Source organism: Tubulanus polymorphus, chromosome 10 (genome assembly GCF_964204645.1).
Source record: "Tubulanus polymorphus chromosome 10, tnTubPoly1.2, whole genome shotgun sequence".
Classification (NCBI taxonomy): Eukaryota; Metazoa; Nemertea; class Palaeonemertea; order Tubulaniformes; family Tubulanidae; genus Tubulanus; species Tubulanus polymorphus.
This window is the reverse complement of record NC_134034.1, coordinates 340,766-354,219: the sequence shown is the minus strand read 5'-3', so window position 1 is coordinate 354,219 and position 13,454 is coordinate 340,766.

The window sequence follows — 13,454 nt, the reverse complement described above, 5'->3', positions numbered from 1 at the left end:
TGGAGTGTGGCACTGTATGCAATGAAAAAGTTTTCTACAAAATAATTGAATACATTTCTGAAGTGTGGACACATTTTTCACTCATCCATTTGAAAAGTAATTACTGAATAAAAGGAATTATCGATTAATTTTTTGTTGATACAGCGCGACATTTGTTTTAAATTAGATCTTTTATCGTTTCAAAGTTTCCATTTCAATTGGTTGATAAATGAAAAGTTATCATGCGTGTTATTCCAAAGAGGTTCCCAGATTTTGAAACCAGGGTCATGGGTAACAATTCCATTGATTATTCATTATAATGTATAGTTTTTGTCACCTGGAACCTGGTACGTCATCACCCCAGAAAAAAAATCAAGTGTATTTTTGATTCATGATTATCTACCAAAATTGATTGTCAAGGTAATGGTAGGATGTAATTTATTACAATCAGTATTTCCATTAATGAATTAACAAAAGTGTACCCGTCCACGTACAGGGTTGGTTCTGAAATATATCAAGTATATAAGACATGAAAATACCATTATAAAATGTGTATTGGAAGATTCAATTATCAGCCTCACTGATGATATACTGTCAACTCATCGTTATTATGTAATGGATGATGCAAATCATGAGAGCAGTTAAAAGTGTAGTTACAACAGCGTTAGTCTACAACCAGTGACATGATCACTTCTCACAAAATAAGCTTACGATCCCTTCCAAACGTTCAAATGACCCTTCTCACCCCATCACGTCACATTCACCTATTGGATAACTGCATTATTTTATAGGTTACTATATACAAATATGATAATTATATTCGAACATGTCATTATGTCATTTATGTGTAATATGCATGATCCTTAATGTTTTTTTTTTTTCATTTCAGATATAGACATCATTGAAAACATCCAACATGACCAGTCTGAAGCAGCCCGCAGAGCACTTCCAGCATTAAAAGATACTTATACAAGGTGTGTATCTCTCTGCGGGCCTAAGGAACCAACTCTTCCTGAAATTGTTCCACCTTTTGAGTTGGTTCCTTTGCAGGAGGTGGACCCTGCTTCTCCCGTAAATGTGGAGCAGGAGGTCGCCCCTGCAGTGGTGACCCCGACAGAGGCGCCACAGCTTCAGACGCCTTCACTGCGTCGGTCGCCCCGTCGAAAGACTAAAGATATAGATTACGCAATAGGTTCGGGGCGTCCGAAAACAAAAAAAAAAGGCAAACGTGCAGCTCGTCCTCCTCCACCTCCGCAACCAAATTTTGAGGAGGAGAGCAGTGATGAGGAGGAATTCGCCACTCCTGGAGCGACACCACCAGGGCCCGCAACTCCCCCGCCACCACCACCACCACCACGTACCAGACCACCACCACGTACCAGACCACCAACATCTAAGTCAACACCAGCATCTACGTCAACACCAGCATCTACGTCAACACCAGCATCTACGTCAACACCAGCATCTACGTCAACACCAGCATCTACGTCAACACCAGCATCTGCCGGACCACCACCATCAACCGGACCACCTCCATCAACATCGACATCGACTGGAAAAAATAGAAATAAGAAGAGAAAATATAATGATAACGAAAATGCTTCAACATCAGGCGCTCCAGTGGGGGCACCACCTTCCCCCGCTGTCGAGCTGGTGGCGCGCGGCCCTGGGTGGTCAAGAAACATCAACTACCACGATCCAATCAAAATGCTCCGCGATGTTGAAGGGGCCTTTAAAGGAAAATATGAATTAGTTAAACGTAGGCGAACAAATTAAAATAACATCAGCCCCTTCACTCGCCATCACCCGGGCAACAACATCAGCCCATGCACGTCTGCAGATCGGCACTTCTTGAAACTCAGTTTTCCCTTCCACCTTCGTCGATCTGCAGGTTGCGCAGTGTTAAATATCTGTCAACACTCCTTGAACCAGTGGGCGTGCAGTCCTCCTTGCTTTTATAAAAAAAATATGAAAATAAAAAACCAGACATCATTGCATATAATCATTGCTTTTATGGAGGTTTTACGGTTTCTCCAAAAAAATTTAAAAAATTGAAAAATGATTAAAAAAATTCATTATCATTTCATCCCTTTATTTACTTTTTGGACAAAAAGAAATATTTGTCCATCATCCCATTCATTTACTTTTTAAATCATTTATTTATTTTTTTTTGACTGTACGACCCACTGTGTTCCACTCCATTTTAACCCCCATTTTTGCATTAACTCTTACCTTATTAACTAAGGTTCATTGTGCTTCTCACAATGCTGAAGCATTAACCATTCTTGGCGCTACTTTGCAGCAGTAGCCATCTATACCACCTAATTGTGGCAGTAGCCTTCTTATGAGTCATCAATTCTAATACCATGGTCGACCTTTTCAAATATCTTTCGGGATATAAACCATCCTTGCCACTACTTTGCAGCAATAACCATCCATACCACCTGATTGTGGCAGTAGCCTTCTTATGAGTCATCAATTCTAATACCATGGTCGACCTTTTCAAATATCTTTCGGGATATAAACCATCCTTGCCACTACTTTCCAGCAATAACCATCCATACCACCTGATTGTGGCAGTAGCCTTCTTATGAGTCATCAATTCTAATACCATGGTCGACCTTTTCAAATATCTTTCGGGATATAAACCATCCTTGCCACTACTTTGCAGCAATAACCATCCATACCACCTGATTGTGGCAGTAGCCTTCTTATGAGTCATCAATTCTAATACCATGGTCGACCTTTTCAAATATCTTTCGGGATATAAACCATCCTTGCCACTACTTTGCAGCAATAACCATCCATACCACCTGATTGTGGCAGTAGCCTTCTTAGGAGTCATCTATTCTAATTCTATGGTCAGCCGTTGTAAATCTCTTTCGAGATATGCAGGGAATCAATTCCTACAATAACTCCTATGGAGTTTGAAAAAAAGTGGATTTTTCAAATCAAAAGGAACTTTTACGTGATTCTTTATCGAACTTTATCGAAACATGGAGAAGGAATAGCTATGTTTCACACATAATGCGTTTCCTTATGAAGCTGAAAATAACATGGAGATGGAACAGCTATGTTTCACATAATGCGATTCCTTAGGAAACTACATTGAAACAGATTGTTCAATGTTCCATGTTGCCCCCTCCCCCAAATACTATGACGTTTATACGTCAAGTGCTAAACCATTATATCGTTATTAACATACTTGTTTTTCTAATTACAGAATTAAAGATTAATTTAATATGACATGAAAACTTGAATGATTGAAATGTTAATATCTAATGCTCAACAACGGAGGGAAATCCTTCACATGTGATCGGAGGGATTTAGAATGTTTACTCATAAGGAAAAGGGATATATATTTATATACGTGAGATTGCCCGGATTAAAAATTGCGCAAGAAAGGAAACCACAGCAAAGACTACGGTAATCAATTTCATTACATTTCTAAGGTGTGAAACCATCACCATCTGGATCGGTGATCAATGCATGAATGCATGAGTTCATAATTGAACATAGGTTATAATAGAAAAAAAGCTAAGATCTGCAAAAATTTGCAATGATTAAGAATCTCTGATAAAGAAAGTATAAAATAAAGATCTTGGATTGGAAAATTCGTTGTTATCACATCAGTGATCGGGTTTTATTGATTGATATTGATCTCTACTGATTCTAACGATCACCAGGATCAAGGGTTGAGTTCAAAATTCTTGTTAATAATTAGTCTTAATTAATCTCTTGTTGAAATCAATAAGGCATATGAGAGAGGAGGTTCAGGGAGGTATGAGAGAGGAGGTTCAGGGAATATGAGAGAGGAGTTTATGGAGATATGAGAGAGGAGTTTATGGAGATATGAGAGAGGAGTTTATGGAGATATGATAGAGGAGTTTAGAGAGATATGATAGAGGAGATGGTCTAAAAGGAAAATTGTTAAGTTCATAACAATCGATCAACTCAGTAATAGACACCGCTCTGATAAAGTAACTCCTGGTCCTTGATTGGGGTCTAAATTGCGTTTAGCAATTGAAATATGGTTGATAGAGCGTGGAATTGTTTCCATGTAGGCGAGCAATGCATAAAACACACGTCAGATTAAGGCTGTTGAGAGTGAATTATCAATAGATTTAAGAAATCTACGCTGAAGTTGTTTTCAAGAGGTCAATCATTCATATGGTTGTTAATCTGATCAGGTTCTCAGGTGCTTCCTTCGTCCCCAAAAACGGCATAAGTTGTATCAAAGTATGTGATATAACCTACTAATTGATTACATGAAAAGAGGCTATTTGTAGTTTCTCAGCCATTTTGCAATTATTGTTGTGAAGAGGTCACAAAATCCAAACTAAAACCAGCATCATCAATAGATTTCTACTGACTGAGACCCGGTCATACTGCACATGTTGAACAGTTTGTTGTATTTTTGTGGTTCCAGTTTCTCATGTTCCAAGAGAGAACAAAGTTCCTAAATTTTGAGTCCTTCAGTGCTGAAATTCCAATTTATTACAAATTTCCTAATTCCAATTTCAATTGAAATTCCAATTTACTACGAGTTTCCTAATCTTAACTTTCCAAAAGTTTGAATTTTTCCTAAAATATCTCTTGTTGAAGATTTCATTCCAGTTCTCAAAATTAATTACGGTTTTTGAATATCTGCGAAATATCATTAATTATTTTCCTGGTTTCATTTTTTCTATTGCCCAAAATCATATTTTATGTGAATTATTATCGCTATTATTGGATTCTTTCAATGATGTTTTGGTTCGATATTATGATTGATCAAGGTGATCCATCTAAATCTATTTCATTGCTATAAATTATGAATTATTCATATCTGCAAACATTTCATTGATACTTCTAAACTAGTAATTCTTAAAAAACTATTTTACCCATATTTTTAAGACAATTGTAGAAAGTATTTTAAATTATCACAATTTTAAAGTATCTATTATATGTAAAACTATTTTATCTCAATTTTAAAAAGATTGAAGAGACTATTTTATATCTGAATTTTAATCTATTAAAGAAACTATTTTATATCTGAATTTTAAAATACCTATGATATCTAAAAACTATTTTATCTGAATTTTATACTATTTCATTTGTATGTATTTTATCTCAAAGTATCTTTTTAAACTATTTTATTTGTATATATTTAAAAAAAAATTTTTTTGTTTATTTAAAGACTATTTTATTTGTATATCTATTTTATTTATTTGTATTTCAATACGAACTGAAAGATCAATTTAATGAAATATTTTATATATGACTATCACTGTGTATATTCGAACCCCAGTGATTTCATGAGAATGGAATAACTGAAGGTCCAGGTTTTATCACCGAATACTCTTTGACACAATTACGTGGTCCACAACACAGATATAAATAGTGGTTATATAAAAGGCCCATATACATATATATAGTGCACGCATAAAGAGCTTTTACTGTTGATAGGCTTTGTAAATATGAAATGTGATTGAGAACGTTTTCTCATACTTTCTTTACCTTTTTTCTTGTAGTTTTTTTCAATTTTTATTAATTCAGTGAATTATCTACTCATTTTCAGTTGGTGTTTCACTATCATGGAATGCGATGAATAAAAAACAGTCTGAGTGTATTTTTCACATGATATTTTCAGCGTCCCGTCGTATGAAATTTTGAATTTTTAATTTGATGTCATCTCAAGAAAATGTATGACTGAAAACATCATATGAAAAATACACTCAGATTGTTTTTCATTTATCTCGTTCCATACAATACAGGACTCAGTTCCACAGTTTGATTTGGATACAAGAATTTAAATACATATTTGTTGCATAACTGTGGAACTGGGTCTTGTTAAATTGTGAGCATGATGTTTATGATTAATCACTAGTGCGTTTTAAACTAGATATTAAAACTTTGGTTTCAAGTTAACCTTAGTTTAGATTAGTTGGTTTTTGTTTAGTTATTTTAGTAATTTTCGCTGTTTATGAATTTAATTCGTTCCAGTTGATTTAAGTCTAATTTAGTTAAAGTTTTAGTTCATTTAGGTCAAGTTTTAACTATAGCTGTTAACTTAAATAAAGTATAAACCTCTGATAAACTGAGGGTCAATTTATCTTATGATAAGTTACACTCAGGTTATTAATCAATAATCCCGTTTAAGATCTCCTTTTTTATGCGGTTCAGAGATTTTCACTGAATAAAATAGTAACATCTTAGAATGTGATGAACTGAGGGTAAATTCAGCATTGTTGAAATTACTTTCAGGATCATCATTAAAACAATGAATGAACTGAGGGGAATTCATCATTGTTGAAATTACTCTCAGGATCATCATTAAAACAATGAATGAACTGAGGGTAAATTCATCATTGTTGAAATCACTCTCAGGATCATCATTAAAACAATGAATGAACTGAGGGTAAATTCATCATTGTTGAAATCACTCTCAGGATCATCATTAAAACAATGAATGAACTGAGGGTAAATTCATCATTGTTGAAATCACTCTCAGGATCATCATTAAAACAATGAATGAACTGAGGGTAAATTCATCATTGTTGAAATCACTCTCAGGATCATCATTAAAACAATGAATGAACTGAGGGTAAATTCATCATTGTTGAAATTACTCTCAGGATCATCATTAAAACAATGAATGAACTGAGGGTAAATTCATCATTGTTGAAATCACTCTCAGGATCATCATTAAAACAATGAATGAACTGAGGGTAAATTCATCATTGTTGAAATCACTCTCAGGATCATCATTAAAACAATGAATGAACTGAGGGTAAATTCATCATTGTTGAAATCACTCTCAGGATCATCATTAAAACAATGAATGAACTGAGGGTAAATTCATCATTGATGAAATTACTCTCAGTTCATTGAGGATATTTTAGCATTAACACCAGTTTTTTTACCCCCCCCCCCCCTGTTTTCTTGTTATTGAAAGTAACATCACTAGTTATAGAGTAGATGATTAGGTTTTTTATTGTTTGATGAACTTGCAGTTAATTAGATTGATTAATAATACAATACTCTCAGGTCATTGAAACGTAATCTTTAATGTTATCTTAATTTTAGGGATGTAGGGTTTTACGCTGAAATAGATTATAAATGAATGAAACAATGGAATTTTAAATCAGTATTTTTTCGTTACTGTTAGAAAACTTTTATTTAGTTTTTAGGCTTTTCACTTTTTGCTTTCTCTAGATTCTAGTTTTTTTTCTAAAATATTGTTGAAATTTTGTTGTGTTTTTTTAATCGATTTTAAGCTTAACTTGAGTCCCAGCAGGCTAGTGTATTCACTTTTCATCCGTTATTCGACTGGCAGAATATCAAGATGGCTGACTGGTAGCCATTCTTGTTCGCTAAAATCGGCAGTTTTACACAGTTTTGAAGTTTTTAAGGGAGGTTTCAAAGATTTCTCCAACATTTGATGTTTGATATCGATATGTATCCCCCATCATAATTAGAAATATTGGGTTGCTTTAACTTAGTCATGATGTTTGATAATTGTTAGCATTGTCATAGGACCAGTCTTACCCCATTTTCTATTCTTCCCATCAGGGGTATTTAATTCATACAATTTTTCCATTAGTTTTGGTATTTATGCATATAACCGCAATCAATTGCATATTTGTAGCATTGGTTTTTGTTATGTTTACCGGGGGCATTGAATATTGAAATTGTCAGATTGTCAAGCATTTCACCGAGTGGGCATGGTGTCCCTGCACCTCTAGTTTATATCTTTTTTCACTGCTTTCAAGGTTCTCGTACACATTTCATATTTACATGCAGCTTTTTCATTCAATATATATCAATGCCATCCTCACTTGCCAGGTTGTAATTGTTGTCTGCCGAAGCTCATGCAAAGACAAACCCCGGTCGCAAACTCTTCATTGGTCTATTACGTTGTTCAAGATTTCTTGTGTAGACAGGTTGCCACTGAGAGGCCACCAGTCTATATATCTAGCCAATCAGATGCGTTGTTTTTCGCCGGCAGATTTGCTACACATCTGATTGACTAGATGTAAAGACTAGTGGACGCTTAGCAGCAACCTGTCGACTCGAGATATCTCGGACAATGTAAGAGACCAATGAAGGGTTTGTGACCAGGGCTTGTGTAAGCGTGAAATTCGGTGGGCGACAATAAAACCCTGGTGATTGAGGATGTATCGATGTACATATCAACACACAAAAAGCCAAACATAATGGCGGCATTATTATTGGGAGGTGCACCTGGCCTAATATACCGCGCGGTAAAAACCACTCTTTCTGTGGTTGTGTAGTACCAGTAATTGATGATCATCGAGTGAGTGATTGGCCTGGCCCAGTTATTCCATTCTGAAATCACTTGGGTTCCGATTATGATTCACAAATAATATAAAATATTTCATCAAATTGATCGACACATTTTATCCGTACTTGTACATGTAGTAAATTTATGAATAGCTTTTTATTTGTATATATTATATTACTTTTTAGATTTTTTTTATTGATTTTGATTTCTACTTGTAAATATTTTTAGATATCTTTTTAACTTAAGATTTTAATGATTATTTAAACATTTCAAATATAATCTTAAATTTTTAATTTTCTCAACTTCATAATATCTATACATCAAATCTTTTTTAGTGCAAATTTTGATATAGATTTAATTGATAATTAATATTTTTAATTCTATTGATTAATTTTAATATTCAAAACAACAGAATGAATGCATTCAATCTTAGTTTGATACTGATATCACTTGTTGCATCTATCGTTTTAACGAGATTTTAACCTATAAGTTTGGAGCATTGATATTATTTCATTGCATTAGTCCCGCCTCCTCATTTATGGCTGATGGTTGATTTCAGATTTTCAGCTTCTGATAACATTAATATTAATTCAATGCTACGTTATGTTTTGTTGTTTTATTTCTTACGAACGTTTTCAAAGATGACTTTTTGTCGAATTGATATTTGGTAGTGCAGAGGTTGAGATAATTATAGAATTTTATAGAATTGTCTAAAATACCTAGTAACATATAAGTAGTATTGCTAGTTTACCTCTATTTTCAAGTTGTCCTGTAGTACGACGTTAAACTGCCTCATTTTAACAATACGTTTTATCCATACATTTTATCAGTGATTTTTATCTATTTGTCCTGTAGTACGACGTTAAACTGCCTCATTTTAACAATACGTTTTATCCATACATTTTATCAGTGATTTTTATCTATTTGTCCTGTGGTACGACGTTAAACTGCCTCTTTTTAACAATACGTTTTATCCATACATTTTATCAGTGATTTTTATCTATTTGTCCTGTGGTATGACGTTAAACTGCCTCTTTTTAACAATACGTTTTATCCCTACATTTTATCAGTGATTTTTATCTATTTGTCCTGTGGTATGACGTTAAACTGCCTCTTTTTAACCGTTTTTACCCATATGTTTTATTGTTTTTATCATATGTTTTATCGTTTTTATCATCCCTTCTTTTCTACCTTTCTCTATCCTTTCCCTCTCTGTCTCTATCCTTTCCCTCTCTGTCTCTATCCTTTCCCTCTCTCTTTCCTTTCCCTCTCTCTCTCTAACCCACTAACTCTCTTCCTCTTTCTCTAACCCACTAACTCTCTCCCTCTTTCTTTAACCCACTAACTCTCTCTTCCTCTTTCTTTAACCCACTAACTCTCTCCTCTCTCTCCTTTCTTCCTCTCACCCCTCTCCTTCATCCTTCCTCCTCTCTCCCTCCTCTCTCTCTCCTCACTCTCCTCTCTCTCTCTTTCGCTCTCTCTCTATCTTGTAAATATTGTAAATTTGTAAATAGTAGTTTTTATTTCTCTTGTAAATATTGTTAATTTGTAAATAGTAGTTTTTATTTCTTTTGTAAATATTGTAAATTTGTAAATAGTCGTTTTTATTTCTCTTTTTAATTTTCTTGTAGATATTGTAAATTTGTAGATAGTAGTTTGTTTTTTTCTTTTTTCATAATTTTCATCGGATCTCACTTTATTCAATACAACAGAATGAATGCATTCAATCTTGGTTTCAAACTATTACTTTTCACTTTTTTCATACATTCGTAGCATTGATACCATTACGTTAGATAAGTCCCTCCTCCTTTAATATTTGAAAGAAGATTCTAGTTAAGCATATAGTAATAAGCGTATTACATCGAAGACATTTTGTCACAGGCTGAAGAGCATTTTATATCATATGTCAAGAAATAAGGATTGGAGTGACGTTGCTTCCTGTGATCTCTGATCTGTTAGCTTGCAAGAGTATTTAACTATCACTTGTTTGTAAATGATTGAGTGTACTTTACCATTACTGGTTTGCAATATGTTTTACCATCATTGGTTGCAGTTATGAAAAAAATCATCTCATCGATTGTGCATACTTCCCCCTCACTGGTTGTCACTTCATCGGTTGCAGCTATGAACAATCATCTCAATGATTGAGCTAATTTCCCCTCACTGGTTTGAAATATAATTTCCCCTCACTGGTTGCAGTTCACTCTACTCGTTGCAGCTATGAACAATCATCTCATCGATTGTTCATACTCCCCCTTACTGGTTGTCACTTCATTGGTTGCAGCTACGAACAATCATCTCATTGATTGTACATACTTTCCCCTCACTTGTTGTCACTTGATTGGTTGCAGCTATGAACAATCATCTCATTGATTGTGCATACTTTCCCCTCACTGGTTGTAACTTCATTGGTTGCAGCTATGAACAATCATCTCAATGATTGAGCTAATTTCCCCTCTCTGGTTTGAAATGTAATTTCCCCTCACTGGTTGCAGTTCTCTCCATTGGTTGCAGCTATGAACAATCATCTCATTGATTGTGCATACTTTCCCCTCACTGACACTGGTTGCAGTTCACTCAATTGATTGCAGCTATGAACAATCATCTCATTGATTGAGCATACTCCCCCTCACTGGTTGCAGTTCACTCTATTGGTTGCAGCTATGAACAATCATCTCATCGATTGTGCATACTTCCCCTCACTGGTTGCAGTTCACTTGATTTGTTGCAGCTATGAACAATCATCTCATCGATTGTGCATACTTCCCCTCACTGGTTGCAGTTCACTCCATTGGTTGCAGCTATGAACAATCATCTCATCGATTGTGCATACTTCCCCTCACTGGTTGCAGTTCACTCCATTGGTTGCAGCTATGAACAATCATCTCATCGATTGTGCATACTTCCCCTCACTGGTTGCAGTTCACTCCATTGGTTGCAGCTATGAACAATCATCTCATCGATTGTGCATACTTCCCCTCACTGGTCACAGTTCACTCCATTGGTTGCAGCTATGAACAATCATCTCATTGATTGTGCATACTTCCCCTCACTGGTTGCAGTTTTCAGCTTTTGTTTGATGATGATAAGTGCTTGTTTTGTCATTGGTTCTACACGAACAGTTATGAAAATGTTTGAAGCCTTTGCCAGACGTTTTGTGGGTTCGATCTCTCTAAGAAAAAGCTAAAAGGGATAAGGGTTTCAATTTGGAATACAGTTTGTCTCCTCCAGCAACAAACGTCCATAGTCTAGAATAAACTGATTTGCATTTGTAAAAAAGCTTTGATAGGTGTATCGCTACATTTCCTACAAGACTCCTCTCTCTCCTCTCTCATCACGAAATGTGAATTACTGCTAAATTAATTGGTGGTGATAAAAGTTAAGTGTTACAAAACACTGAAAGTTGGTGTCTTGAAACAATGATACATATAATGAAACATTGATAGATGTACTGATCTTGTGGTTTGTTCTACCTCCTTCCTCTGCTACGAGGTGATATATCGTGCCATTTTTATATACAATATCAAAATCATAGACAATTAAAATCTTGTGGTGGCATGGCTTCTCCTTTTGTTCTCTATAACTCCCGGTAATGGCCTTGCTGTGACATCAAACGAGTATCAAATACAGAAGATACTCCTTTCTTCTCCTTTAAAAACGGCAAATACTGTTGTTTGCTACTACGGCAAATACTGTTGTTTGCTACTGCATGTTGCTCATTCCACTCTGTTCTAGGGGTGATATTGAGTTTTGGAGTCTCTTCTCCTTCCCTTGCCTTCTTGAATTGTCAAATAGATGTGACTTACAATAAGGATTACTTCCTTATTTGAAAACTTCATGTTGCTGATGCTTGCTATCATTCAACTGTTTTGGTTGTGATATTGAGTTTTAAACGTTGTGTTAGGTGTACATGCCTCCTCTCCTCTCTCTCCTCTCTCATCAAAAATTAAATAAGACACTCCTTTTTTATATACATTTAGTTTTTTGCTGTGGTTTCCTCAATAGAAAAGTTTGAAATGCGCTGCAATCAATGAGCAATTTCAAACTATGGATCAATTACTGGTGGTGATGAAAGTTAAGTGTTACAAAACACTGTGTAATTTACTGCTAAATCAATCGGTGGTGATGAAAGTTAAGTGTTACAAAAACACTGTGGGTGAATCACTGCTAATTTATAACTGATGACCTCCTTTAATACTGCTGCTTGGTGCTGGGTGTTAATTAATACACTCTGTTTTGGAGTGATATTGAGTTCAGGAGTCTCCTCCTTCCTTCTTCAACTGTCATGTAGAAACGTGACAAAATACTGAATTGTCAGTGCGTAACAACACTGATGACCTCCTTTAATACTGCTGCTTGCTGCTGGGTGTTAATTAATACACTCTGTTTTGGAGTGATATTGAGTGCAGGAGTCTCCTCCTTCCTTCTTCAACTGTCATGTAGAAACGTGACTTACAAAATGAATTATCAGTGCGTTACAACACTGATGTCCTCCTTTAATACTGCTGCTTGCTGCTGGGTGTTAATTCTTACCACCTTCCATGAACTTCTTGAATTATTACATTAAACATTATTACAATAAGAATTATTACATTAAACATTATAACATCATGAATCATCCTCCTTGAATACTGCTGCTTGCTGCTGGCTCTGTTTTGGGGTGATATTGAGTTCAGGAGTCTCCTTCCTTCTTCAACTGTCATGTAGAAACGTGACAAAGGAACTGAATTGTCAGTGCGTTACAACACTGATGACCTCCTTTAATACTGCTGCTTGCTGCTGGGTGTTAATTCTTACCACCTTCCATGAACTTCTTGAATTATTACATTAAACATTATTACAATAAGAATTATTACATTAAACATTATAACATCATGAATCATCCTCCTTGAATACTGCTGCTTGCTGCTGGCTCTGTTTTGGGGTGATATTGAGTTCAGGGGTCTCCTCCTTCCTTCTTCAACTGTCATGTAGAAACGTGACAAAGGAACTGAATTGTCAGTGCGTTACAACACTGATGGCCTCCTTTAATACTGCTGCTTGCTGCTGCGTGTTAATTCTTACCACCTTCCATGAACTTCTTGAATTATTACATTAAATATTATTACAATAAGAATTATTACATTAAACATTATAACATCATGAATCATCCTCCTTGAATACTGCTGCTTGCTGCTGGCTCTGTTTT